Source organism: Crocodylus siamensis, chromosome 1 (assembly GCF_052110815.1).
Source record: "Crocodylus siamensis isolate JL-2025a chromosome 1, ASM5211081v1, whole genome shotgun sequence".
Taxonomy (NCBI): Eukaryota; Metazoa; Chordata; order Crocodylia; family Crocodylidae; genus Crocodylus; species Crocodylus siamensis.
In genome coordinates, this window is record NC_143395.1 from 41,691,701 (window position 1) to 41,716,718 (window position 25,018).

Sequence of the window (25,018 nt, forward strand, 5' to 3'; positions counted from 1 at the left end):
AAACTGTCAGAACAGATGATTTAAAAAACCAGAAAACTTCGTTATTTGTTCCTTTCACCTAGTTTCCCTCTGTCTGACAACAGCCTTGACTCAGCCAGAACTTTTACAGGCAGATGGAGTTTATGCACCATAGATTATGTAATACATTTTCAGCTGAAGGACCTGTTGAACAAATAACAGAGAACTACAAAACTACATTAACTACAAAGTTAATGCTATCAAGAGCATTTTAGGAAAGTGTATTAGTTTTAAAATGCCACAAAAACAAAATGACTAGCAGATCAGCTGAAGAGACCTCCAGCAACACATTGTACCAAGAATTGGGAGATGTATTCCAATGTTACATATGTTGTTAGGCCTTCTATTTATATATGGTTAATAAACAATTATGCCAATGTAGTTCCTCCATTATAATTGGAAATAATCTTAAGCATAGAATAGTCTTAAGCATAAGTATTTATCTTTGCATCTTTTCCTCTTTATACAACACTTAACAAAACTATGTTATATGACTGGTATGCTGTGTAGGAGTGTGTACATTGACAGTTACCAATATGTATCCATGTACCTTCTTACTGTACTGTTTTCACCAGCAATAAAATGCACAGATTAGCCTTAAGTGTAGCAGTACTTTCCAGACAATGAGGCAGATCAGTGGAACAAGCACATGAAATAATAAGTAAACTTTGACTTCAGTCTGAAGGAGGTAATGATTTGACATGAAAAGGCTACCTAGATCTTTAATCTTGTGCTGAAAATGAGATTCAGTAAAAAGAAACAGCTTCAGTCCACATCCAAAGAAGGTCTTCCAGGTTATGCACTACAATAGCTACCTTATAGATACCTAGAATCCAGAGCACACTCCAAACCCTGTTTGGCAGCTAGGATCTTTGAACAGTGCTGGGAACTGCTGAGTACCTCAGACAGGTGATTCAAAAACACATGTGACACATAGAGCTAGCCAATAGGAAACACAGGAGTGTGTGTCCAGAGTTCAGGCATCTGAGTTAGAGCCACAAGTGAGATGCCTTTGTCCAGTTAGGTCCATAACCTGCCCTGAGGGTGGGCAATTATGGGTGTTCTTTGAAAACATTTAGCAAGGATCACTCTTTTTAAAAGTGGGGAGGTGATAGCAGTTTGCATCTTTTATATAAAAGCCAAGGTGGAGTCAGGGGTGTTATTTGCAGCCCTGTTGGTCTAAGGACATAGGCAGACAAGATTCTTTGGGTAAATCTGGTATCTTTTATTAGACCAACTAAAATAGTTGGAAAAATTCTTCTTTGCAAACTTTTGGGTACAAACAAACACTGTTCTTCAGGCATAGAGAGCATCTTTTTTCCAACTAGTTTAGTTGGTTTAATAAAAGATATCAGATTTACCCAAAGAACCTTGTCTGCCTAGGTGGGATCAGGGGTTTTGTTCCCTACTCTTAGGACTATTTGTGTTTTAAATTAATTTGTTATTACTTAAAAAACCAAAAAAACCCCCAAACAATACCCACCCCACTAGAGTAATCCTAAAATAAAGGACTAAAACTCAGAATTTCCCCTCCCCTATGGAAGTTTTATACCTAAGTGCCTGAAGCCTGCTGAAGTCCTTTGAAACTAGCCCTTTAGTTTAGCATGGAAGCATCCAGAGTCCTTTCACCTCTTCCGTTTCAGATAAGCATACATAAATACTTTAGTTGTAAAAGCCTTGGTTAGCTTCCAGTATGCATTAATGTCTCCTTTAGGGAAGCAGTAAACAGTAGACTATATCTGTAAAAGAATAGAAAAAGGCATTCACAGAACTGAAATGTACTTCTCAATGTGGATCCAGTTCAGCTCCTGTTAGAATTTACAGGCCCTATTTTCCCAGTCATTTGAGACAGTTATTATATTTGCTTCTAGCAGGCGACTTTCTAAGAGGATTACTCATTAACAAAATTAGCTGTTCCAAGATACAACTTCAGTGATGACTCCCACTGGCAGCTGTGACTCTTGAGTTCTTTTCCTCACACAATTGTATTATTTTTTAGATTATAAAACAGAAAAATAAAATAACATGAGACACAAATATTGCAAAATGTGCATAATAAAGCTAAAACCCCTCCCAGTACAGTAAATCTTAATGAAGAATTATAAATATAGGATTCTACAGCAGAACATGAAGTAGATTAAGAAAAAAATCAAGCAAAGATGCTATATATTGTGCACTGTAATTACAGATCTTAAACTTTATTGTTCTATCATTCCTAGAGTTTCATTGGAGGTGATCCTCATCTATTGTGCACACAAACAATAGCTGTTCAGTAATAGTCAACAGCTTTCTGAAGTGTCTAGAATATTAGGTAGATCGAGAACGTATATTAACAATTTAATACCATGGTGAGGATGCAATAGCAGTTTATAGAATCCTGATCTCTTAAAAAATAGTCAAATAACATCTTGCAGAAACAATGGTAGTTTGTTTACATTTGTGGTTAATTACCATGTTCACTTGCATAGCAACAAAATTAATGATCAGAATTATAAATTCTAACAATGCAACCAAGCTGAAGATCTGCCAAGAATCTTCCAGTAAATCTAAACAAGAATCCTACTCTCCAAAGTTTTATTTTAGCAGCAAAAAATCTCACTTTAAATTGGGTCTTTTTTCTAATATCTTAACCACAAATGTGCTTTCTAATCAATACAATATGAAGTTAGCAAGCTTTAATATTGGGATTCCATAACTCTATTCTCCAGGATAAGTGTGTGTTTTAATTATTTAAAAAGTAGTTCCTGTTGTAATGGACAATTTAGAAATTCCTTGGAGATGAATCTTTTGAGATGCAACTACCAGGGCATATTAAAGGCAATAAAAATAATTCTAAAGGTATGTCAGAAATAAGAGAAAGCCAAAAGAAGTGTTGGTCGCTTGCTGAAAAAAAACTCAATCTAGTTATGGATGATGTGGAGAAGAATAGGAAATACCTTTTTTACTTCAAGGTGTGTACAGAAATTACATTTTTCGTGCAATGAGCCCCCCAAAAGTGCTTTTTAGCCATAACACAAATGTTGAGGGCTTCACAGTGCTTTTACATTTTCCAATTGTAGAAAAATTTAACCTTCGTCTGATGTAGTATCAGACAGGCGTGCTTTAGGGCACAGTGCCTGCAACGCTAAAATTCAGGTGATTCTCCACACATCCCATGGTTTTGCAGGGCTGGGCTGGTGCTTACATGGGCAAGGACCAGTGCAGCCCCACCCCCAGGGCTGTCAAAGAGAGGAGAGAGAAAACTTCTCTCTCCTCCTTGCACAGCTGAGCACAGGGGTACAAGGGACTCCATCCCTGCCCCCGTTCCCAGCACGGCAGCCTCTGCTGCTATCAAGACACTTAAATAGGGTGAAGGGGAAGGGAGCACTCCCCCTGCCATGCAGGCCTCCTAACTCCCCACAAAACCCTAACAGGGGTTGCTGGCTCAGGCCCATGACTTAGCGGTCTCCATTTCCTATGCTCCAGCTCTGGGCTCAGCAGCCTCTGCTGCTATCAAGATGCTTACATGGGGGGCAGGTGAAAGGGCCCACCCAGGTCAGCTCCCCATAATCCCCCAGCAAAGGTAGTTGTGCGGAGCACATGGCAGGGAGGCTCTGTTCCCCCCCTCCCCTTTTTCCAGCCACTGCTGATAGTTGCCAGTTGGTGGCAGGGAAAGAGCTGGGGAATGGGGCAGTCTGGGAGCCAGATTACAGGTTCAGTTGGCAACCATGATCGAGGAGATAATAAGCATTTTAGAGTAGTGAAAGAAAAGAATAGGTTAGGAATTACTTTGAGGAGTTGGATGTTTTCAGGTCAGAAGGAGCAGGTGGGATGTACCTTAGAGCAGTGGTTCCCGACCTTTTTTTTATTGTGGCCCAGTGGCAGTGGGATAGGGTGCACGGAGCCGGCTACCTTCCCCTGGAGCTCCCCTGCCACTCAGCTTTAACCCCAGAATCACAGTTGTGACCCCAAAAGCTGCTCAGCTGGGTGGATGGAAGGAGCTCCAAGTGGGGGACTCATGCCACAACCCTGCAGTTGACCCACCGCAGCCTGGTGCCAGGCCACAGTATGGTGGTTGGAAACCTCTGCCTTAGAGTACTAAAGGAATTGGTGGAAGTAATTTCAGAGCCATTGGCTATCATCTTTGGGAACTCTTGGAGGTCAGGGAATGTCCTGGATAATTAAGAAGAAGGAGGATCTGGGGAATTATAGATCAATCAGTATGACCTTGATACCAAGAAAGATTACGGAGTAAGTCATCAAGGAATCTATGTTGAAGTGCCTAAAGGAGAACAAATCAGGAACAGCCAGAATGAATTCATCAAAATAAAGTCATGCCTGACTAAATGGATTTACTTTTATGACAAGGGCACCGGCTCTGTGGAGAGTAGTGACTGTGATGTACCCTGACTTCAGTATACACCTTAACTGTGATATCCCTTGACTTTTGACACTGTCTCCCAAAACATCAGTAACAACTTCAGTAAGCTAAAGAAATACAGACTAGATAAAAGTACTGAAAGGTAGATACATAACTGCTTGGATCACTGTGCTCAATGAGTAATGATTAATGGCTTGATGTCTTTTTGGGAAGAGGTGTCATAGGGATCATCCCTGGGTTCAATATTGTTTAATATCTTCAATAATTATTTGGAGGATGAAGGTAAGTGCATACTTAGCAAATTTGTAGATGACACCAATTTGGGTGGACATGCAGACATTCTGGAGGATAGAGCTAGGTTTCAGAATAACCTTGATAAAATGGAGAAATAGTCTAAAATCCATCAATAAAATTCAGTACAGACACTTGTAAAATCCTACACTTGGACAGAACACTTGCATGCACAAATAGAAACTGGCAAATAACTGGCTAGGCTTCAGTACTACAAAGGACCTGGGGGCTATGGTGGATCATAAACTTCCTCTGAGTCAACAGTGTGCTCTTGTTTTAAAAAAATGCCAGTAGTATACTGCGCTGTATTAATAACAGCATCATTTGCAAATCAAGGGAAATGATCCCACTTTGTTCATCAGTGGTAAGGCCTCATGGAGTGCTATGTCTGGCTTTGGGCCCTGCACTTTCAGAAGATATGGAAAAAAATGAAGAGTCCAGTAGAGAACAACAAAAATTGATTAGAGGCCTGGGAAAGATGATTAACGAGGAAAGGCTGAAAGAACTAGGATTATTTAGTCTGGAAAGTAAGGATCAAGAGGGGTTTTGATAACAGTCTTGAAAGACCTGGAAGATGACTATGAGGGATAAAAATAGAAATTATTCTCTGCATCCACAGGGGATAGGACAAGGAACAATGGTTTCAAACTACAGTAACAGAAATTTAGGTTAGCTATTAAAAAGAACTTTCTCACTATGAGTATAGTCAAGTATTGAATCAGGCTGACCAGAGAGGTTGTGAAGTCTACATCTTAGGAAGTTTTTAAGTGCAACCTAGATAGTTGATTGGATGGCTTAGTAAGGGACAGTTGTGTCATGAGCAGGGGTTTGGACTAGATGCCTCCTGAGGTTCCTTCCAACCCAAAGATTCTATTACTCTAATTTGACTGACTTCATATAAGTGGATCAAGTCTGTTTTTCTTCCTGCTCAATTTTATTCCCTGAAGTGAGGTATCATTCCAAGTCAGGAGCCACTGAAGAACTTGTTAACATCACAGACAAGGGTCTGGAATGAAAAGAAGTGTGTAATGGGAGGAAAAGCACAAATGAAAACATAATTTCCCTCTGTGTTTATCATACACTGTACTGCCAAAACAAATTTATCAAAAATAACATGTTCGACTCAATACTCAGATGGCCTACATCTCTGCTGAGCTCTTAACAGTCTGACTGTGATGTGAAAATATACAATGCACAAATATAAACTGTACACAGGAAAGAAAGGAAGGCTGGCTGAAAAGTTGATCTGTTTAGCACATCTGAGGTTAAAAATAAACTGGATTGTTTACATTCTTTCTTCTAATTATTCCTTAATTTTTCCCAGGTTAACTTCTCTTTTAAAATAAGGACTTTAGGACATACAGGTCAAAGCTACTGCACCAAATTAGATTATTTTAGCTCATATTGGCATTGCATTTCAGAATAGTCCCAAATGTATATTAAAACAAAATATTAATAAATGAACCTGTTGGCGTAATTGGCATCCATTAAGAAAAGTATTAAAACATAATGGCCTCTACAAGAGTTTGGGCTTCCTGATCCATGAAATCATTTAGGATTATTTTTTTAGAGGTGCAGATTTTAAAGTGTTATTTTCAGTAACACTTGTGAAAATAGGGATATCGCATATCAAGCCTGATGCCCAACAGCTGGCATGTGAACAATCACAGGCAACTCTGGAGAATTCTGGCCTTGACTGGTTACACCTTTTATCAAAGTTCAAGACAATTGATGGTAAATGTCAGAGCCATAACAGGCAGCCCCTCCTGGGCTGATTAACCAGATAGGTTATATGAAGCTGCCCACACCTACATACCTCTGGATTTGTTAACAGGGCCATCTGGCCTCTACTTAAACCCTTATGGGGCAAAGGATCAGCAGATTTACCCCAGAATTTTAGTTGCCTTTTTCCTGGCCCCAATCTAAGCTTCTTTTTTTGGTGGTGTGACTTTAATTAAAACCTTAGCTTTTGCCATTTTGTTTGATCCCCTACATCCCAGTAGTGTAACCGTGAAGCAGCTGTAGTCTTTAGACTTAGTTGCTTTCTTGGTTTGCTGTGATGATGATTCTTTTCAAAGAGCTTTATTCCACTATTTTTATTCATTGGCAAGACTTTATGATTGCTTGGCAATTTTCCCAGTGCATTTTGTTAATAATATGCAGCTATAAGCTATAGCTTCTTTTAATCACTTTTTCCTTGTTGTTGCTCAACTTTTTCTGCTTTCCATCTGCTATTTCATCATAATGCATGCCAGGTGTTCTGGTATATGCTTCCAAATCTTTTGTAGAACATGATCATCTATATTAGAACTTTAGACTATCATGCCAGTCACCTCAATAGCTGGAGCTTGGTCCAGAAAACTTAAATATTTAATATGCAATTTAGGTGGAGAGTGAGTACTTAAGTCCAAGAGTGCAGTCCAGAAATCTCCTGATCTACCACTGCATCAGGTCGTGCTAGAGAGTTTGCTGCATGCCATAAAATGTCATGTAGGCTGTTAGAATGGTTTGAGAAATGTCTTGTGCTGCTGTTAGGCGCATATCTATGGCTGACAGCAGTCCTGGATATATTCCACTTGTATGCCAGGTACACAGCATTAGTCAGACATGCAGTGGGATCAAGTGGGCATGGTGCTTTCATGGCTGCCCACCAACCTAGTACAAATAGACTCTGAAATTCTATAGAGGCACTTTTACACGTGCTCTGGAGCAGACTCAATTAATCGAGTTTACTGGAGTGTTCTAACCAGAATCGTTCTAATCAGAATACTCCAGTGTACTGCAGCATTTCATGTATTCAGCATCCCACATTTCAAAATGGCGAAGAGTAGTGTTCTTCTGCATATTAGGTTTTAAACCTTTAAATGCCTATGTTTGAATTGAAAGCTACCCTAATCAAGCTATAAGTAGTTCTGAGAGTAGGAAAACTCTCTGTTGCTCCCATTCACCCTGTGCCACTATGAAGGAAGAAGCACCTCGGGAAGTGCCCTCCACTGCAGAGTGGCAGACAGTTACCTCCAGAACCAGGGCCACTTGCAACACAACAGTACCAGTTCCTCCAGTCCAGCTGGAGAACAGGTACAATGCCCTGGCAACACTGAAGGAGAAGGAAGGAGAGGAGGCAACCGGAGAGGAGACAACTCCACACTCTCCACGCTCCGGGAAGGCTGAAGAAGCTAAACAGTCCCAGAGGAAAAAATGTCAAGTGATTGTCATAGGCGACTCCATCCTGAGAGGTACAGAGGGCCCCATCTGTCGCCAGGACCCCTTGACACATGAGGTCTACTGCCTACCCGGAGCAAAGATTCAGGACATGATCCAGAAGGGGATGATCCAGGCTGTGATCCAGCCCACTGATTACTACCCCATGGTCCTAATCCATGTGGGTACTAATGATGCAGCCAGGAGAAACCCTGATCACCTGATGGCGGACTAGCACGCTCTGGCGGGGCGTGCTGAAGGAGGTAGGTGCACAGGTGGTTTTCTCTTCTGTCCTTCCAGTTAGCAGACATGGAAGACGGCATGAGACGTGCATTGTAGAAACCAACTGGCAGCTTCAGGAATGGTGTCTTGAGGCGGGCTTTGGCTTCCTTGACAATGACCTGCACATCATGACAAGAAACATGCTCGGATGGGATAGGCTCCACCTTTCCCCTAAAGGTAAGCCTGTGTTTTCTTCTAGGTTGGCGGATCTCCTCCAGTGGGCTTTAAACTAGGCTTATTGGGGGAAGGGGAAGACGAGGGCAGAGGAAGCTTTGGACTGCCAAACCAAGCAACAGCCACAAGTACAGCCCAGCCTAGACGGATGAGCAGAACTTATACACAGGTAAGCAACAGGGGCCAGGGCAATGCTGAGAGTAGGGAGCCAGTGCACACATCCTCAGGAGGCCTCAAATGCCTCTACACAAACGCTCATAGTATGGGAAACAAGGAAGAGGAACTTACCCTCCTGCTAGCTGACACCAACCCAGACATAGTGGGGCTCCCTGAAATGTGGTGGGACCCAACGCATGACTGGGTGGTGAATATTAAGGGCTATAGGCTGTACAGGAGGGACAGGACAGGGAGGAAAGGTGGCAGCGTGGCACTCTATATTAAGGAGGAATACACATCCTCATCAATTAGCAAAGAGTCAGAGTAGGGGCACTCTGAAGTGCTCTGGGTTAGAATACAAGGCAGTTGAGGGGAAAGAGACTTAATGGCAGGTGTCTTCTACAGACCACCCAACCCAGGGGAAGAGCTAGACTGGGAATTCTTAAGTAAGGTCATGGAGTTAGTTAGGTCAAAGGATGTGGTCATCATGGGTGGCCTGAACTTTCCAGACATCTGCTGGGAGGAGCAGTCAGCCAGGTCTGAAAACTCACGTAGGTTCCTACGTGAATGCGGGACCTCCATCTAACCCAGGAGGTGCACAGCCCCACTAGGGGAGATGCCTTGTTGGACCTGGTGCTGGCCACTGGTGACGACCTGGTGAGGCGGCTGCGGGTGCTCGACCACCTGGGTGACAGTGATCGTTGCCTGCTGGAATTTACCATCTAGCACAAGGTAGCAAAGGTCTGCAGCCAGGCAGCAGCCCTAGATTTCAGAAGGGCAGACTTCAATGAGCTAAGGAGAATAGTTGGGGAAACGCTGAGGTCCCAGAGGGGAGGGGAGCCAGGTGTCCAAGAAAAGTAGTCGCTTCTTAACGAGACAATCCTCCAAGCCTAAAGGGAGGTAATCCCAACACAGATCAAAGGGGGCAGGAGGGTGCAAAAGCCCCCATGGCTCACCAAAAGCATCCTGGAATGTCTCCTAGCTAAAAGGGTGGTGCACACCCAATGGAAGAGAGGGGCCATCACCAGGGAGGACTATACTACAGTTGCTCGGGGATGCAGGGGGACAGTCAGGAAGGCCGAGGCGGAGATGGAACCGGGACTAGCCACCTGGATCAAGGACAACAGGAAGTTCTTTTTTAAATACATAGGGGGCAAAAAGAAGGTTCCGGGTAATGTGGGGCCCCTGCAAGACACACTAGGAAATCTGGCCGTCACACCAGATGACAAAGCTAACATATTTAATGATTTCTTTGCCTCCATTTTCCTGAGCAGGGACCACAACAGCACCCCAATGGGCCCCCCTTATACCCCAAGGGAGGCGTACCTAGGTCAAGGGTTAGTGAGGTGGTTAGGGAACTTCTGGAGGGACTGGATGTATTCAAATCAGCTGGTCTGGATGATCTCCACTCCGGAGTTCTGAGGGAATTAGCTGAGGTCATTGCGGGACCTCGGCATGGCTTTATGAGCACTTGTGGTGCTCTGGTGTGGAAGAGGGCCAATGTGGTTCCCATCTTCAAAAAGGAGAGGAAGGAGGACCCAGGAAACTTTAGGCTAGTTAGTCTTACCTCAATCCTGGGCAAGCTTTTTGAGAGAATTATTCTGGCGCATGTCCACGAGGGGCCAGCAGGGGAGATTATGCTTAGGGGCAACCAACACAGGTTCATTAGAGTCAGATCCTGTCAGGCCAACCTGGTGGCCTTCTACGACCAGGTCACCAAATCCTTAGATGCAGGGGTAGCAGTGGACATAGTCTTCCTGGACTTTTGGAAGGCTTTTAACACTGTCTCTCACCCCGTTCTCATTAAAGAACTGGGGGGACTGTGGTGTCAACACCTACACAATCAAATGGGTCGCCAACTGGCTGAAGGGCCGCACCCAGATAGTGGTGGTGGATGGGTCATTTTCGACCTGGAGGGATGTGGGCAGTGGGGTTCTGCAGGGCTCGGTCCTCAGGCCCGCACTGTTCAACATCTTCATCAGTGACTTGGACAAGGGGGTAAAAAGTACCCTGTTCAAATTTGCTGATGACACTAAGATGTGGGGGGATGTGGGCACGCTAGAAGGAAGGAATAGGCTGCAATCAGACCTAGACAGGTTAGAGGGGTGGGTGGATGAGAATAGGATGGGATTCAACACTGACAAGTGCAAGGTGATGCACCTGGGGAGGAAGAACCAGCACCATACCTACAGGCTGGGGAACTCTCTTCTCATCAGTACAGAGGCAGAAAAGGATCTTGGAGTCATCATTGATGGCAAGATGAACATGGGTCGGCAGTATGGGAATGCAGTCAGAAAGGCCAACCACACCTTGTCATGCATCCACAGATGCATCTCAAGCAGGTCCAAGGAGGTGATACTCTCCCTCTATGCAGCACTGGTCAGGCCACAGCTGGAGTACTGCGTCCAGTTCTGGGCACCGCACTTCAAGAAGGATGTGGACAACACAGAGAGGGTCCAGAGGAGGGCCACTCATATGATCGGGGGCAGATGGGCAGGCCTTATGAGGAGAGGCTATGGGACCCGAACCTGTTCAGCCTCCACAAGAGAAGGCTGAGGGGGGATCTAGTGGCCATTTACAAACTAGTCAGAGGGGACTCGCAGGCACTGGGGGAGTTCCTGTTCCCCCGAGCACTACCAGGAGTGACCAGGAATAACAGTCACAAGCTGGCAGACGGTAGATTTAGGCTAGCTATCAGGAGGTGCTACTTCACGGTCAGGGCAGCTAGGATCTGGAACCAACTTCCAAGTGAAGTGGTGCTGGCTCCTACCCTGGGGGTCTTTAAGAGGAGGTTGGATGAACACCTTGCTGTGGTCGTTTGACCCCAGTACTTTTTCCTGCCATGGCAGGGGGTCGGACTTGATGATCTGCTCAGGTCCCTTCTGACCCTACTAACTATGAAACTATAATTCATGGTCCAGAAAGCAAGCAAGAGAGAACTGACCTTCTTACTGGTTGAGGGAAGGAACCTGGGTTCCTGTTTTTTAATGTATTGTGCATTAGAAACCACAGGAATGCAATGAAATTGGATGGATTGGATAGGTGCATTGGATGCATAGAAAGTGTTAAAGGGAGGGATCAGAATCCAGGTCTTCCCTCTCCTAAGGAAGTGCTCTTAACACCAGGGATCCTGGTTTTCCCTGATAAAAAATTACAAATTCTCTGAGCACCTAACTTATATCATTACTAAATGGAGAATTTAGGCACTGACTTGCATTTACATCTACTCTCTGAACCAGGAATCTATATGTAAGGTGCAGCAATAATGAATGCATCTCCTGCATCCCATTGTGCATCTTGACCCAAGTCTATGACCTGATGCCCATGTTTATATGCTCATGAGTCTAGAGCACTCCACTAAATTGCTGTAGAATATTTTATTTTAATACTTTCCATTTATGAGTGACTGAAGATGTCTCATATGGAAATTTCCCAGCACTTTCATATATAAGTAGTAGCAAGTCATGTCTCAACATCATTTACCAGAGTGGAAGACACCAGTGCACACTAAAGTGTAATGTTTAAAAAATGTCAATGCCATGGTGATTCCACACATATTCAGTGAGAACAAACTCAGAGATTTTTTTTTTTTTGCATATGCAACTGATCATTGTTATTGTTAGAATGCCCTTAATGAGGGTACTTCCACCGCACATAACTTGTGTCACTATATTTATTTTTATAACATTAATTCTAGTGTTTGCTTTGATATGCTATTTTTGGTGCTAGTTGATGCAAATCTCTTTCACTAAATATACTACTCCAAATTTATGAAAGTGGCTAGAAAATGAAATGGTGTTATTTTCAGGTCTTGCCCTGACTGCTCTGCAAATACAACCAACTGCAAAAAATGGTTCTCAGATGAAGGGATCTGGGGATGCATATAAACAAGATAGATTAAAAAGTTTACTTGTGTGATTTCTCAATTTTATTCCCAGCGGTGGATCATAAACTGCTTAATCTATTTTAGTGTAAAGGACCATGTGTAGAGGTTAGATGATCACCTGTCTGGGGTCTTGTGGACCCAGCATTCATTCCTGCCTGTGGCAGGGGGTCAGGCTAGATGATCTGTTCAGGTCCCTCCTGACCCTAAGTGCTATGAAACTATGAAACTACTATGAAACATACAGAGGTATAACAAACAAACTTTGCACCCTGGGGGCAAAACCTGTGGCGGGAGGAGAGAGGGGAAAGGAGGGAGTTTATAGGGGGATGGTTATGAGAGGGAGGAGGTGGGGGTGGGAGTCTCAAAAAACAGTCCCAGCTGCTGCTGCCTCAGTTATGACATGGTCTGCCCTTCCCTGCTGCTGCTACTACAGAAGCAGTACAGAGTTTGTACACCCAGCTGCTGCTGCAAGAGCAATGCTGTAGCTCTGCTTCTACTGCTGGGATGCAGACTCCACAGGAGGGAAGGACCAATTCTGGCATCTTTACTAGGTTATGTAGGGCTGTGTGAAATGGCACTGTTCCATTTTGACTTGAGTTTTGAGGTTTCAGTGGAACAGCATTTCGTTTTGAATTTCATTTTGATTCAAAACCGCTGTTCTGTTTTGTTTCGTTCTAACAGTGCTGCTGTTTCGACACTGTTTTAATGTTTCACCCATAGTCTATAATGGGGAAGCTTGAAACAGCCTCTTTCATCTGGCAGGCAGATCGGGGGCCCCGCAACCCCAGGAGAGCTGCAGGGGCTGTGCCAGTCTGTCTACTAGTCTGTCCCCCTGACCTGCCTGCCAGATGAGGGAGGGAAGCTGGGAGCTGCCACCTGGGATCAGGGATCTGGGGAAAGGAACTGAGCCTCATTGCTCAGTTCCCCCCTCCCCACCAGCACTAGGATCATGCTGGGGAAAGGAACGCAGTCCAGCTGAGCTGAGTTCCCCTCTCCAGCACTAGGATCGGGCACTGAGGAGGGGAACTCAGCTCAGCTGGGCTGAGTTGCCTTCCCCAGCCCCATCATAGGGCTGGGTAGGGGAACTGAGCCTGGGCTGTAATCGGTTTCCTGCAACCTGGCCACAGAAGGCAGGGAGAGCCAGGGCTGTGCTCCTGCCTGAGCCACATGGGGTTGTGGAGCCATTGGGAGAGCAGCCCTGGTTCTCCCCATCTCCCACCACCTTGCTGCAGGTTGCTTTGAAACTTGAGACATTTTGAAACTTTCAAAACATTTCAACTAGCCTCATTTTATTTTGAGACTATTTCAAAGCCCTTTCTTTCGATTCAATTTTGCTGTTTCAAACTTGAAATGAGTCGAAACAGTGTCGAATCGAAATAGCCAGTGAAATGTCACACAGCCCTATAAGTTAGTACCTGGACCTTGCGCCCTACTCACCTGCCCCAAGTACAAAGACTGAATGGGTAATGAGTCATCCAATCAACACCCCTTGTGATTGTCAGATAATCTGTTTGTTTTTTATATTTTTCTGGAGCTATTAAAAGACTAGAAAAAATGGCCTATTTCCACCATGTTTACAAGTACCACATATGTGCTTCTGCTTTGCTCTCTGGGTTTTTACTGTGATTTTTATGCAAAGGTTTTGGCAATGCTGCTGTGATGTGATTAAAAATTGGATTATAACCTTATAATAATGAGCTAGATCCAAAAAGAAGCAAGACTCTTTATACAGCACATAAGGAGACTTACATTTCTCTGAATGGGAACTAATTCACTTAGGACACTGAGCACTGAGCTGCCTGGAGCCAGCAAACAGGAAACACCAACAGGGGAGTGACTTAACCCCAGGCCTTCTTCAGAGCTTAGATGCCTTGCTTTGGCCTAAAAGAAGCATAAGCCTTTACTCAGGATCTCCAAACCAGAACCATCTCCTAAAGATAGGTACCAAAAGCACATATGTAGGAGACTGAGGTTCTTCCTTGGGGGAAGTGAACCTTATTTCCTAGTAAAATGACCGAAACAATAGGGAATGGATTGTCCTAGGTTTGGACTTTCTTTATCCCTCCTATTAAAATTTTTCCACTTTGTAGAAAAATGCTCAATATATATTTGGCTAGAAAGAGAGCAAGATGGAGCATGTTCCAGAGTAGGGAGTTATTGCTCTAAAAACTATGCATTTAGCCAATGACCATTTAAGATAAAAATACTTCTTCCATTGTGTTTTTAAAAAAGTGGCTGTCTACTAAAAGAATGTTTTGTAGAGAGCCTTTCTGTAGCCATATATTGGACATCTAGTTCCTGGATCCTGACTGGGCTTATGGAGTATTACCATATGTCTGGATTTTCCCAGACATGTCCTCTTTTTGGACCCTCCCATCTTCGTTGAGGAAGTTTTTTAAAATATCAGCAAATGTCTGAGATTTTGCTCTGCCTCTGCTTTCCCAGTACTTCCCAGCCTGCCCTAGCAAGGAGCTGGTTGGGGCTTGGGGGAGGGGGAGCAGAGTGATTGGAGGCCGAGGCGTCACATGAGTCGGTGTGGGCCTTGGAAGCTGCAGACAGGTAGGTGTGTGTGTGGGGGGGGGGGTGAGAGGTATCGACATAGATGGCGGGGCACTGGCATGGTCTGGTCTGTGGGTCAGAAGTGAGAGGCAGCAGCCAGGCTGTGGGGTACTGTGGATTGGGAGTGAGGGGCAGGGGCAGGGCACAGGTATATCACTGCCCCTCTCAATCATATACCTCCTCCCCCCAACAGGTATCCTCTTTTTTGAAACTGGAAATACGGGAATCCTAGTTTATGCATGAGGTAAATGTTAGCATGCTGAGCATTGTCAAGATTTCTCAGTATAAGCAGGAGCAGAATTTTCAGATACCATAAGGCCTGTAAGGTCAAAAACTGAGGTATGTGTGGAGTTTAGACACCTAGAGGAATGGATGGCAGTTGATCAGGTGTCATCCTGCTGGCAATTTTGAATGAACTTGGCACCTAAATTCCACTTAAGTTCCACTTAAAGGGACTTTAAGCACTTCTTCTGGGTCTGGCCAAATGGATCTGTAACGTATTCCAGCAATTGGCTGGGAAGCGCACCTGCCAATATTTTGCCTACATTTGACAATAAGAAAAGATTTTTTCCCCAGTAATTACAAGAATTTATAGTCTATTTTTGGATAGGATTGTGTTGGAACATGTTAGCTGGTATGCTGCTTCTTGCTCTAGATATTACAGAGTAATTACTTTATAAGGTTTGTCAGAATATTGCCTGCATGATATAGATTTCTGCAATAACTTTATAATTTCTGTTCTCTGCTATGGCTTTATAAACCTCTTCAAAAGTAAAAGGTCTATTGAAATAATTCTGCAGTGCCTGCCCTTTCACGTGGAAAGTCACTTTGATCACAGATTTATGATTAAGGTTACCAAAATGTTTAAACTTCTGATTTAAATGGATGGATGACTACTCCAACAGTAGTAAGCAATTTTCTTTAATCCACCCCTTATGTAATTATCATCCTCAGCACACCAAGCGCAGGTTTTATGTGCTTCAGAGACTGGTCCCTTTATTTTACCAGTTCTTTCATTCTCATAAGTATATTGAGGGTTAGGGACAAGTAAGTAAGGCCTGAGATCCAAGGCCAAGGAGGCTTAGGTCTCAGGTTTTGGCCAAAATAGTTATCTGTGTGGATGGCAGGAAGGAGCTATCACAAACTAATTCACAGGGGACTTCAGGAACCCTGAGTTTGTCCTCACTTCGCTGCCATTTGCTCCAAGAAATAGAATGAGGTTGTCCCAAGATAGCTCCCTATCCTAGTACTCATTCATCTGCCCTTACACTGGACACTGAATCTGCAGTGAGGGATTTCTGCCAGGCCTGAGTGGCTCCCCACTTTTGAGTTATGGAAGAAATTGTAGGTCCTTCTCTCCATTGAGAGGGTTAGTTTGGAATATCACTTGCCCATAAATCAGTCTTTTCACAAGCAAGCAGTAATGAGACAAACAGCAAAAGGATTTATTGCATAGGATGAAAGAAATGTGAAAACAAAACAGAGCATAGGTTTTGAGCCAGAAAATAAAACAGATACATATTATTACCTTCTCATCTCACTACTCCTAGCCTTCTATAAGAGTTCTTACCAGATGGCTAGAAGTCAGGCTTGCTGCTGATCCCAGGTCCCACCAGTCCTGGTAACTGGGGCTCATGAATGCCTGAAGCCCTAGATTCAATTCAGAGGCAAATATTCTATCTTAGGCTCTAACAAGCCTGTTAGGCAGCCCCTGCATTAGTGTTAGCCTAATGCTCATGAGCCACTTGAGTGTCTGTTCTGTGTTCAGTTCTGGTGTGCTTGGGGTACCTGGCATCCTTCTGATTGGATGGGTCACTACCCCAAGATACCTTTGCTATTGTAGTTTATTGCTGAACTGTAGGCATACAGTGCCCAAGGGTACCCCTTTCCCCTCAACAGTGACCACTGTTTTCTGCTATTGAGAGAAGCAATTGCCCTGGCCTTAGAGCACAATGACAAGGGATAATTAGCAGTTCCACCTACACCCTGAGTTCCCTGGTTAAGTCATATCCAAAACTATCAAGCTATACATAGCCGGCATAACAAATGGATACAGCATAGCACGTTTTCCAAAGAAACCACACACACTATATCAATACAATAAAACAAAAGAAAACTATTATGACATGCTGCTTATCCCAACATGTAACAAGGTTTGTGACAAGAGGGATTTATACCTTTGCCTTTCCCTGGATGCCCCAAGAATATAGCACCAAATTTGGTCATAAAATTATCTTGAATAGATTGGAATTCAGTCCAATCTTTGCTTTGATATTTTGCATAGGCATGTATTTTATCTATTGATTTTGGTTCTTCAGGATGGATAAGTATACTTGGCCTATAACAGGAGTCTAATGGCCAAATATGTTACATCAGACTATATTTTGTTTTGGAGGAGCTTGGATCCAAGAGCCTGAATTGGTTACTGGTATATTTATTCAGGAAGAATAGTTTCCATATCCCCTGCAGCTGCTTTTTCATTCTCAGAGAACTCACTGCCAGCCTCAGTGAATTGTTCCTTTCAAGCTAAACCCATTTTACTGTAGCTGCAATATCAATATTGAAACAAGCCATCATTTTTGCTAATAAAGCAATTCTAAATTAAGGTCTACTCATCTTTGGGTGACGAAACATTTTTCAGGATTCCAAATAGTAACACTGGCTCAATATTTAGCACTTTAATATTTTGGTTTGTTTCTTTCAGAGACCAAATTTTATAGTCTTTCCCTCTATTATTGATATAATAGTTTAATTAAATGAGATCAGGTCATCTCCACTATTTCTGAAATGGCTGTCTCCAGGTAAAGCAAATGGATAGATAATCCCGAATGCTTCCTGTTGCAAGGATTGTCACCAAAATAACATTTGAAACTGGCCTAGGTGCATCTACCATGTTAGAGAACAGAAAGGATGGAGTCACCCATGAGAGTTACAGTTCCTGTATAAATTGTAGAATACCCCCACTTCCAGGCTATTGAGTTTTAATGGTGAAAATTAGATTTTTAGAGAGAAAAGGGTATTCATTTTTTTTAACAAAAAGTTTTCCAACCAATCATTCTAAGGGATAGCCAGCACGGGTTTGTTGTGGGTAGGTCTTGTTTGACCAATCTCATTTCCTTCTATGACCAGGTGACCTATCACCTGGACAAGGGAGAAGAGATTGATGTCATATATCTTGACTTCAAAAAAGCCTTTGATCTGGTATCCCACGATCACCTCTTCGCCAAACTGCCCAGTTGTGGCCTTGGCTCCACCACGATCTGCTGGCTGGGAAACTGGCTCCGTGGTCAGACCCAGAGGGTTGTAATCGATGGCAGTCACTCATCGTGGTGCCCTGTGACCAGTGGAGTCCCTCAAGGCTCTGTCCTTGGACCCATCCTGTTCAACATCTTCATTAATGATGTGGACATTGGAGTCAGGAGTGGACTGGCCAAGTTCGCCGATGACACCAAACTTTGGGGCAAAGCATCCACGCCAGAAGATAGGCGGGTGATCCAGGCTGACCTGGACAAGCTCAGCAAATGGGCAGATGAGAACCTCATGGTGTTTAACACCGAAAAATGCAAGGTTCTCCACCTTGGGAGGCAAAACCTGCAGCATCCTTATAGGCTTGGCAGTGCTACGTTGGATAGCACTACAGAAGAAAGAGACTTGGGGGTCATCATTGATCACAAGATGAACATGAGCCTGCAATGCGATGCTGCGGCTAGTAAAGCGACCAAAATGCTGGCGTGCATCCATAGATGCTTCTCGAGCAAATCCCGGGACGTCATTCTCCCCTTGTACTCGGCCTTGGTGAGGCCGCAGCTAAAGTACTGCATCCAGTTTTGGGCTCCACAATTCAAAAAGGATGTGGAGAAGCTTGAGAGAGTCCAGAGGAGAGCCACGCGCATGATCAGAGGTCAGGAAAACAGATCTTACGATAACAGGCTGAGAGCCATGGGACTCTTTAGCCTGGAAAAGCGCAGGCTCAGGGGTGATCTGATGGCCACCTATAAGTTTATCAGGGGTGACCACCAGGATCTGGGGGAACGTTTGTTCACCAGAGTGCCCCAAGGGATGACGAGGTCGAACGGTCACAAACTCCTGCAAGACCGTTTCAGGCTGGACATAAGGAAGAATTTCTTTACTGTCCGAGCCCCCAAGGTCTGGAACAGTCTGCCAGCGGAGGTGGTTCAAGCACCTACATTGAACACCTTCAAGAGTAAATTGGATGCTTATCTTGCTGGGATCCTATGACCCCAGCTGACTTCCTGCCCTTTGGGCAGGGGGCTGGACTCGATGATCTCCCGAGGTCCCTTCCAGCCCTAATGTCTATGAAATCTATGAAATTACAGATTTTATCATTTTGGTTTACGAAATAGTATAGTAGGTGTCGAAGGTGCATGCAGGGGCCTGTGGGTTTGTGTGGGGGATTGGAGCCCTGGAACACACACATATATATATTTGAAATGTTAAAAATATATTTGAATTTCATTTATATTTGAAATATAAATGAAATTCAAATATACATGTATTTGAAATGTTAAAAAGTGATTTGTTTTGAACTTTTCCAAAAAACAGTGTTTTGGGGAAAGTCATACACGGACTCTATGCTAATCTTTACATGCAAAAAGAAGACCTCTCCGTAGACTATCCCCTAAATAACAGTTATGGGTTATTTTCTATAATTCTGCTTAGGAAAATGGTTATTAGACATTAAACAAATTCTAAAAATAGCATACAGATGAACAGACTAATATACAACAATTCAGACCCAGATTGTATCATTATCTCTTATCTACCTCTGGAATTGTGAGGCACATAGGAAAGAAGGAAAAATGCCTGAGAAGAATGCTGGCTGGAAAGTAAGTTTTTTAACCTTCCCAGGTGAAAATTAGTTTGGCTGAGGATACACAATCCTCCCCAAAGATCCTGGGGAAACCATTTGGAATCTGTATTAATTATCCTATGATCCTTGGTGTAGTGAAAAAACCCTGTTAACAAATGTTCCAGGGCTAGGTCATGTCCAAGAGAGCAGTAAGGAAAGCAGTGTCCAGGGCTGCTGCAATGGCACTGGTATTCTTGCATCATCCATCTTGGAAATCCTGTGGAATCTTTACTTCAGAGATGAACTTTAGGGTCCATTGCTTTAGGGAAGTAAAAATGCTCATTTCTCTAATCACACAGGGAATAATATGGAAGAAACTCCAAAAGAAGAGTCTCCCATTAATTTTCTTCTCCATTGCCATTTCCCGTTGTTTTTGCCACTAGAAGGCTAAATCCAGCCTTCTGATATTAATATAAATTAAATACCAGTAGTATCAAGTACCAGCAACACTTTGCTACTTTTGACAATGTTTTACATAGGTGTAACACTGCGGGTGTGCCTACAAGAGTAATTAATGAGAAGCAATAAAATGCTGGCACACTTATTACCCTGGAGTTCATTAGTCCTGGGCATGCCATTTGAATATATACCTGGGTCTGCAGCAGGTTGAGCCAGGTCAGAGCAGCCCCAGCTGGTAGGATCCCTGGGGTCAGCCTGCTAGTCTGGAGCTGTCACCACCACCCTCTTTCCCTCCAGCTCAATATACTGTGGAGAGGATGGCTAGGGCATGAAATGCCCCAGTGCAGGGCTAGCTGGCAGGCAGCCCCTGCACTGAAGCACTTTCATGTCTCAGCCAGATGGGGCAGCATCTTCAAGTGCACTGCTGTGGGATAACAAACTCTGCAGCAGGACAGAACTTGTATGTACAAGTACTATCCTGCTGCAGCGTTAATCAATTTACTGCAGCCTTTTTGGGGTGCATGTGATATTAACCTATTCCATGTTAAATGTCTCATCTAGACACACCCTGTGAGTCACTTTCTGCTCTATTACATCTATGTAAATTTGATGTAACTCCATGCAGACAAAATAATACAGTTTCTATACATAGCTGGCTTTATCAGGATCCTATGGTATATAGGAGTTATGCTAATCGGGATGATATTTCAAGCAGTGCCACAAGACTCCAGGTCAGATTTTACTAAAACTTTTCTCTATGTAAGCAAAAGATTTCTAGGCAATAACTAATCCACTTCAGAAACTAATATGGAAAAAGATACAGTCAGATAATATAGAGTTATTTAAGGACATATATTAACATCAATAACAATCTACTGGGTAGGCTGATAGAAAAGATGATATACAATTTTAAAGTAGCTCAAAAATAAACTGAGAATTTTAAGAAAAAGTATGAAAATGCAAATAGAGATAGGAAATTAATTACTACAGTCATCTGGCTTTTCCCTTCCATGTTTCCAAGTATTTTTCCACCTTGGTTTGTAATTCTGTTGCTTCTTCATACATTCTGAAAATGTTTCTTGTTTCTGCAGTGCGTCTACCACGTCAAAACTGTGTATACTAACGTTTAACCATAGATAAATCTTTAATCATTAAAAAAAAGGTATATTAATACTACACTTGTTTGCATTGGTTACATCCTAATTACCACCTCCTATTTTTAAAGAGTATATATTAACAAATGGATCCTCACATCTCCCTGTGAGATAAGTATTACTGTCTCCTGTTTTACAGCTGAGCAATCTCAGACAAATATAAAAGACCAGATTCTGACCTCACTGTCTTCAAACTGAGAGTAGTGATATTTCATCTGATTTACAGTGGTGTAACTAAGGCACCCTCTACACATTATAGGTATTGCATAATTAACTGTGCAATTACTTTGAGACCAGCTACACATGCAAAGTACTTACCATGCCATAAAAGGCTCCAACCAGCTATAAAGTTAGATCTAAACATGTGTACTAACTTTATAGCTGGTTGCTACTGAGCTCTAATTTGCACATTTAGCAGGGTCTCCCAATCAGAGCCTGACCCTTAGATGACTTTACCAAAGCTACACAGTGAATCAGTGGGAAGGCTGAACGTAGCACTCAGACTCCTACTGCTGGTACTCATCCCACTTCTTTGATATTCAAGGATAGACAAGTGTCACCATAAAAAGGTTAATCCCTAACTAACAAAATGCCTACATAAATGACTACACTCCCCACTCATTCCCCCATCTCATAATGACTGCTGAAGCTTGACAGTGGAATAATTGGAGATGAAATACACCTTGCAGGGGAATAACAAGTTCCTTCAGATTTTATAGGCAGCTTACAAATTGCAATAAACAAAAGCACAAGTGCAGCTGGCAAATACAGGATGCTTTATGTTTTATTATAATAAAGTGCAGTATGTACAGCTGCCTGGGCTGCAGGCTTAATTCATTAAATACATTAGCTACCTTTGTGGGAGCTTTCTGCCTTTTCAGGATCTGTATAGAATGCAGTCTAGTCTTTCTCCTGCAATCCTGTGGTATAGTAGCCTGCTTCTCCTCTGCATGCAGGGAATTATTTCTTTCTTGTGCACCTGTGCTTTGAGCAAGCCAAAAGAGGGGGCAGACTCAGCGGAAAAAGAGTGTGCCCTGCAGGTTTAGCTTGTACTTTTGACATTTACACAGGATTCTGCTCTAGTATTTATTCTTAATATTAAAAAAAGAAGCCCTGGCAGTGCTTGATACACAGAGACATGCTGCTGATGGCTAAGAATATGTCAGATCAAGCCCATGCATATCAGATGACAATAATCAGAAAAATGAGGAAGTTTTAAAAAATATTTTAATAAGATATTGATTTTTTTTCATGCTAACTTAAACCAGGGGAGAGACAGGGTGAACAGTGTTACCCAGGGGGGCTGGCTACAGTCTTATTTCTATATGGAACTGGATATATCCTGAAGTTTTAAGGTTTCTTACACAGCTATTGCCCTTTAAGTGTCTCCTCAAAACTATCATTATATCATTCCCGTGACACATGCATGGTTAGGTTTTATGCAGCAGAGCATATGCTATCTGTTTTGCTGCTTCCACTAAGTGCCTTGTGTTTGGTTTTCCTGTTATCCTTGAATTGTGGCAATGTGGCTTCATATTTTTCATCAGGACAAAAAGACATTGATCTCTTTTAAGTCAGGTTCCTCATTTGAGCACAAAGCTGGCAACGGCCACACTTCCTGAATGTACCAGGTCATTGGTATGGAGTGGCAGAGCAATTCCAAACACCGTAAGGAAAACATCTATTTTTCCCTAATGCGTAGTCAGCTGGGGAAAGAAAATTAATGGCTGATGCCAATCAACATTGGGCTCATATTTCCCTTCACTGCCATTTTTGTTCCCCTGAGCACTTATCAGATTTTCATGTCCAACTGCATGTTCACCCACCTTATGCCTCATTCCCTCTACATGAATGAGTAATGAAGGCATTTCTATTTTTGACTCTAGCATCCCTGATTCACACTGACTTCTGTGTAAAAGTTTCATGGGAAAATGGGAAAGTAGCCACATAACTCTTTTGCTTATGAATATAGCTCTATCTGTGCAATGCAGAACTAGCTTATCCTGTTGTACAAAAAAGTCATTTATTTATGCAGAGGCAATGCACCCAGTTGATTAAATGCTGCCCCAAATCTATTACCATGAATTACATTTAAATTCATAGCATTTTTCCCTCTTCTTCAAGGTAACACAGTAGAGTCTATGAATACATAAAAGAAAGAAAAGAAGTCAGCTTAGTCAGCAGTTATTCAAAAAAAGCTCTTCTAGCCTTATTCTTTTAAAGTATTTGAATGTAACTCCAGCTTGTTAGAAGTGATAAAAAGTCATTGAGCTAAATATTGTTTCATGTTGGGAGCAATATAAATCTTTTCCCATTAGACCATATTTCTATAGGGCATTTAAAAAAGAAAAAGAAAAAAAGTTGTTTAATGCCATTTTCATATACCAGGTACAGACATTACAAATAAATGGATCTAAGTGATTGGAAATTGATCTAAGCCCATAATCGTAGAGAAGTTGGGTGCACATAGGCCAATCTAAAAATGGTAGAAACCAGTCTAAGATAGACCTAGTTTGATGTGAACTCAGATTTAAGAGGTTTAGCTTAGACTGGTGAATCAAACTTCTGTACCAGATCCTCTGTTGATTCAAGCTGGATCTCAGACTCCTTTGCGCGCTCCTTAACTCCTGCCTTGCAGGAAGGCACACTAGCACGTAGCTCATGCTTGGCTGCTCTAGCTGAGTGTCCAGCTGGACCCACCCCTAATCTCTTCCAGGCTGAGCCAGCACATACTCTCTCCCCAACCCTGCCTTATGCCTCCAGCCATCTTTCAGCCACAGTCAGACAGTAGGAGAAAAAGAGGCATATGTGTTCCCTGCATGAGCCACGGGACCTAGGAACCCAAGTCCCCAGGCCATGCCCCTGCACCTAGTCATGAAATACCATGATGTATACACACATACCCAACACTGAGCCCAAGAGAATGCCTGTGCTCAGGTGCAGCCCCATGGAGACTGACCCTGGCTCCCACATACCCAGACAAGGACCTTCATGCCCACATATGTGGGTACAGCACCATGGACCCCAATCATGGCTCCTGCACACCCAGCCAGGGACCCTTACATCCCCATGCATGGGAACAGCCCCACAGAACCTGACCCTGGCTCCTGCACACCAAATCACAGTGGCCAGAGCCAAGCACCCTGCCACTTGTATCCCAGAATGGCATGCCCACCCCAAGCAGGAGCCAGTGTGGGTGGCTCACCTCTGGTGGGTCAGGGTGACATGGGGGAGAACATCAGGACTTGGACTACACAGAGGCAACTCTGTGACCTCCATGGCTTGGTCACTGCCAACAGGTATCCAGGCTATGGGCATCTGGGGTGTTGCAAGGCTTTAATGGCCCACAGCTACAGGTGGAGTATTAGGATGTGGAGCATGCTTGACCATGCCCAGCAGCCAATAAGGGGTGGCCTAGGTCCTCAGCTATGCTCAGAAGTCTCCGGCAGCCTGGGGAGCCTGTGCAGCATGTTGGGAGGCATGTAAGAATGACCCCCAACCTGCAGGCCTCAGTCAGTGCAAGCAACCTGTATCCCCTGCAAAAGTATATGTGTATGTATACAGTTCACTACCAATTTAGCCTAGGCCACTTACAGAAAACCGCATAACTCAAATCAATTCTGAGCTTTTTGAACATCTGTGCTTTGCCTTAGCTATTTTAGCCTGTA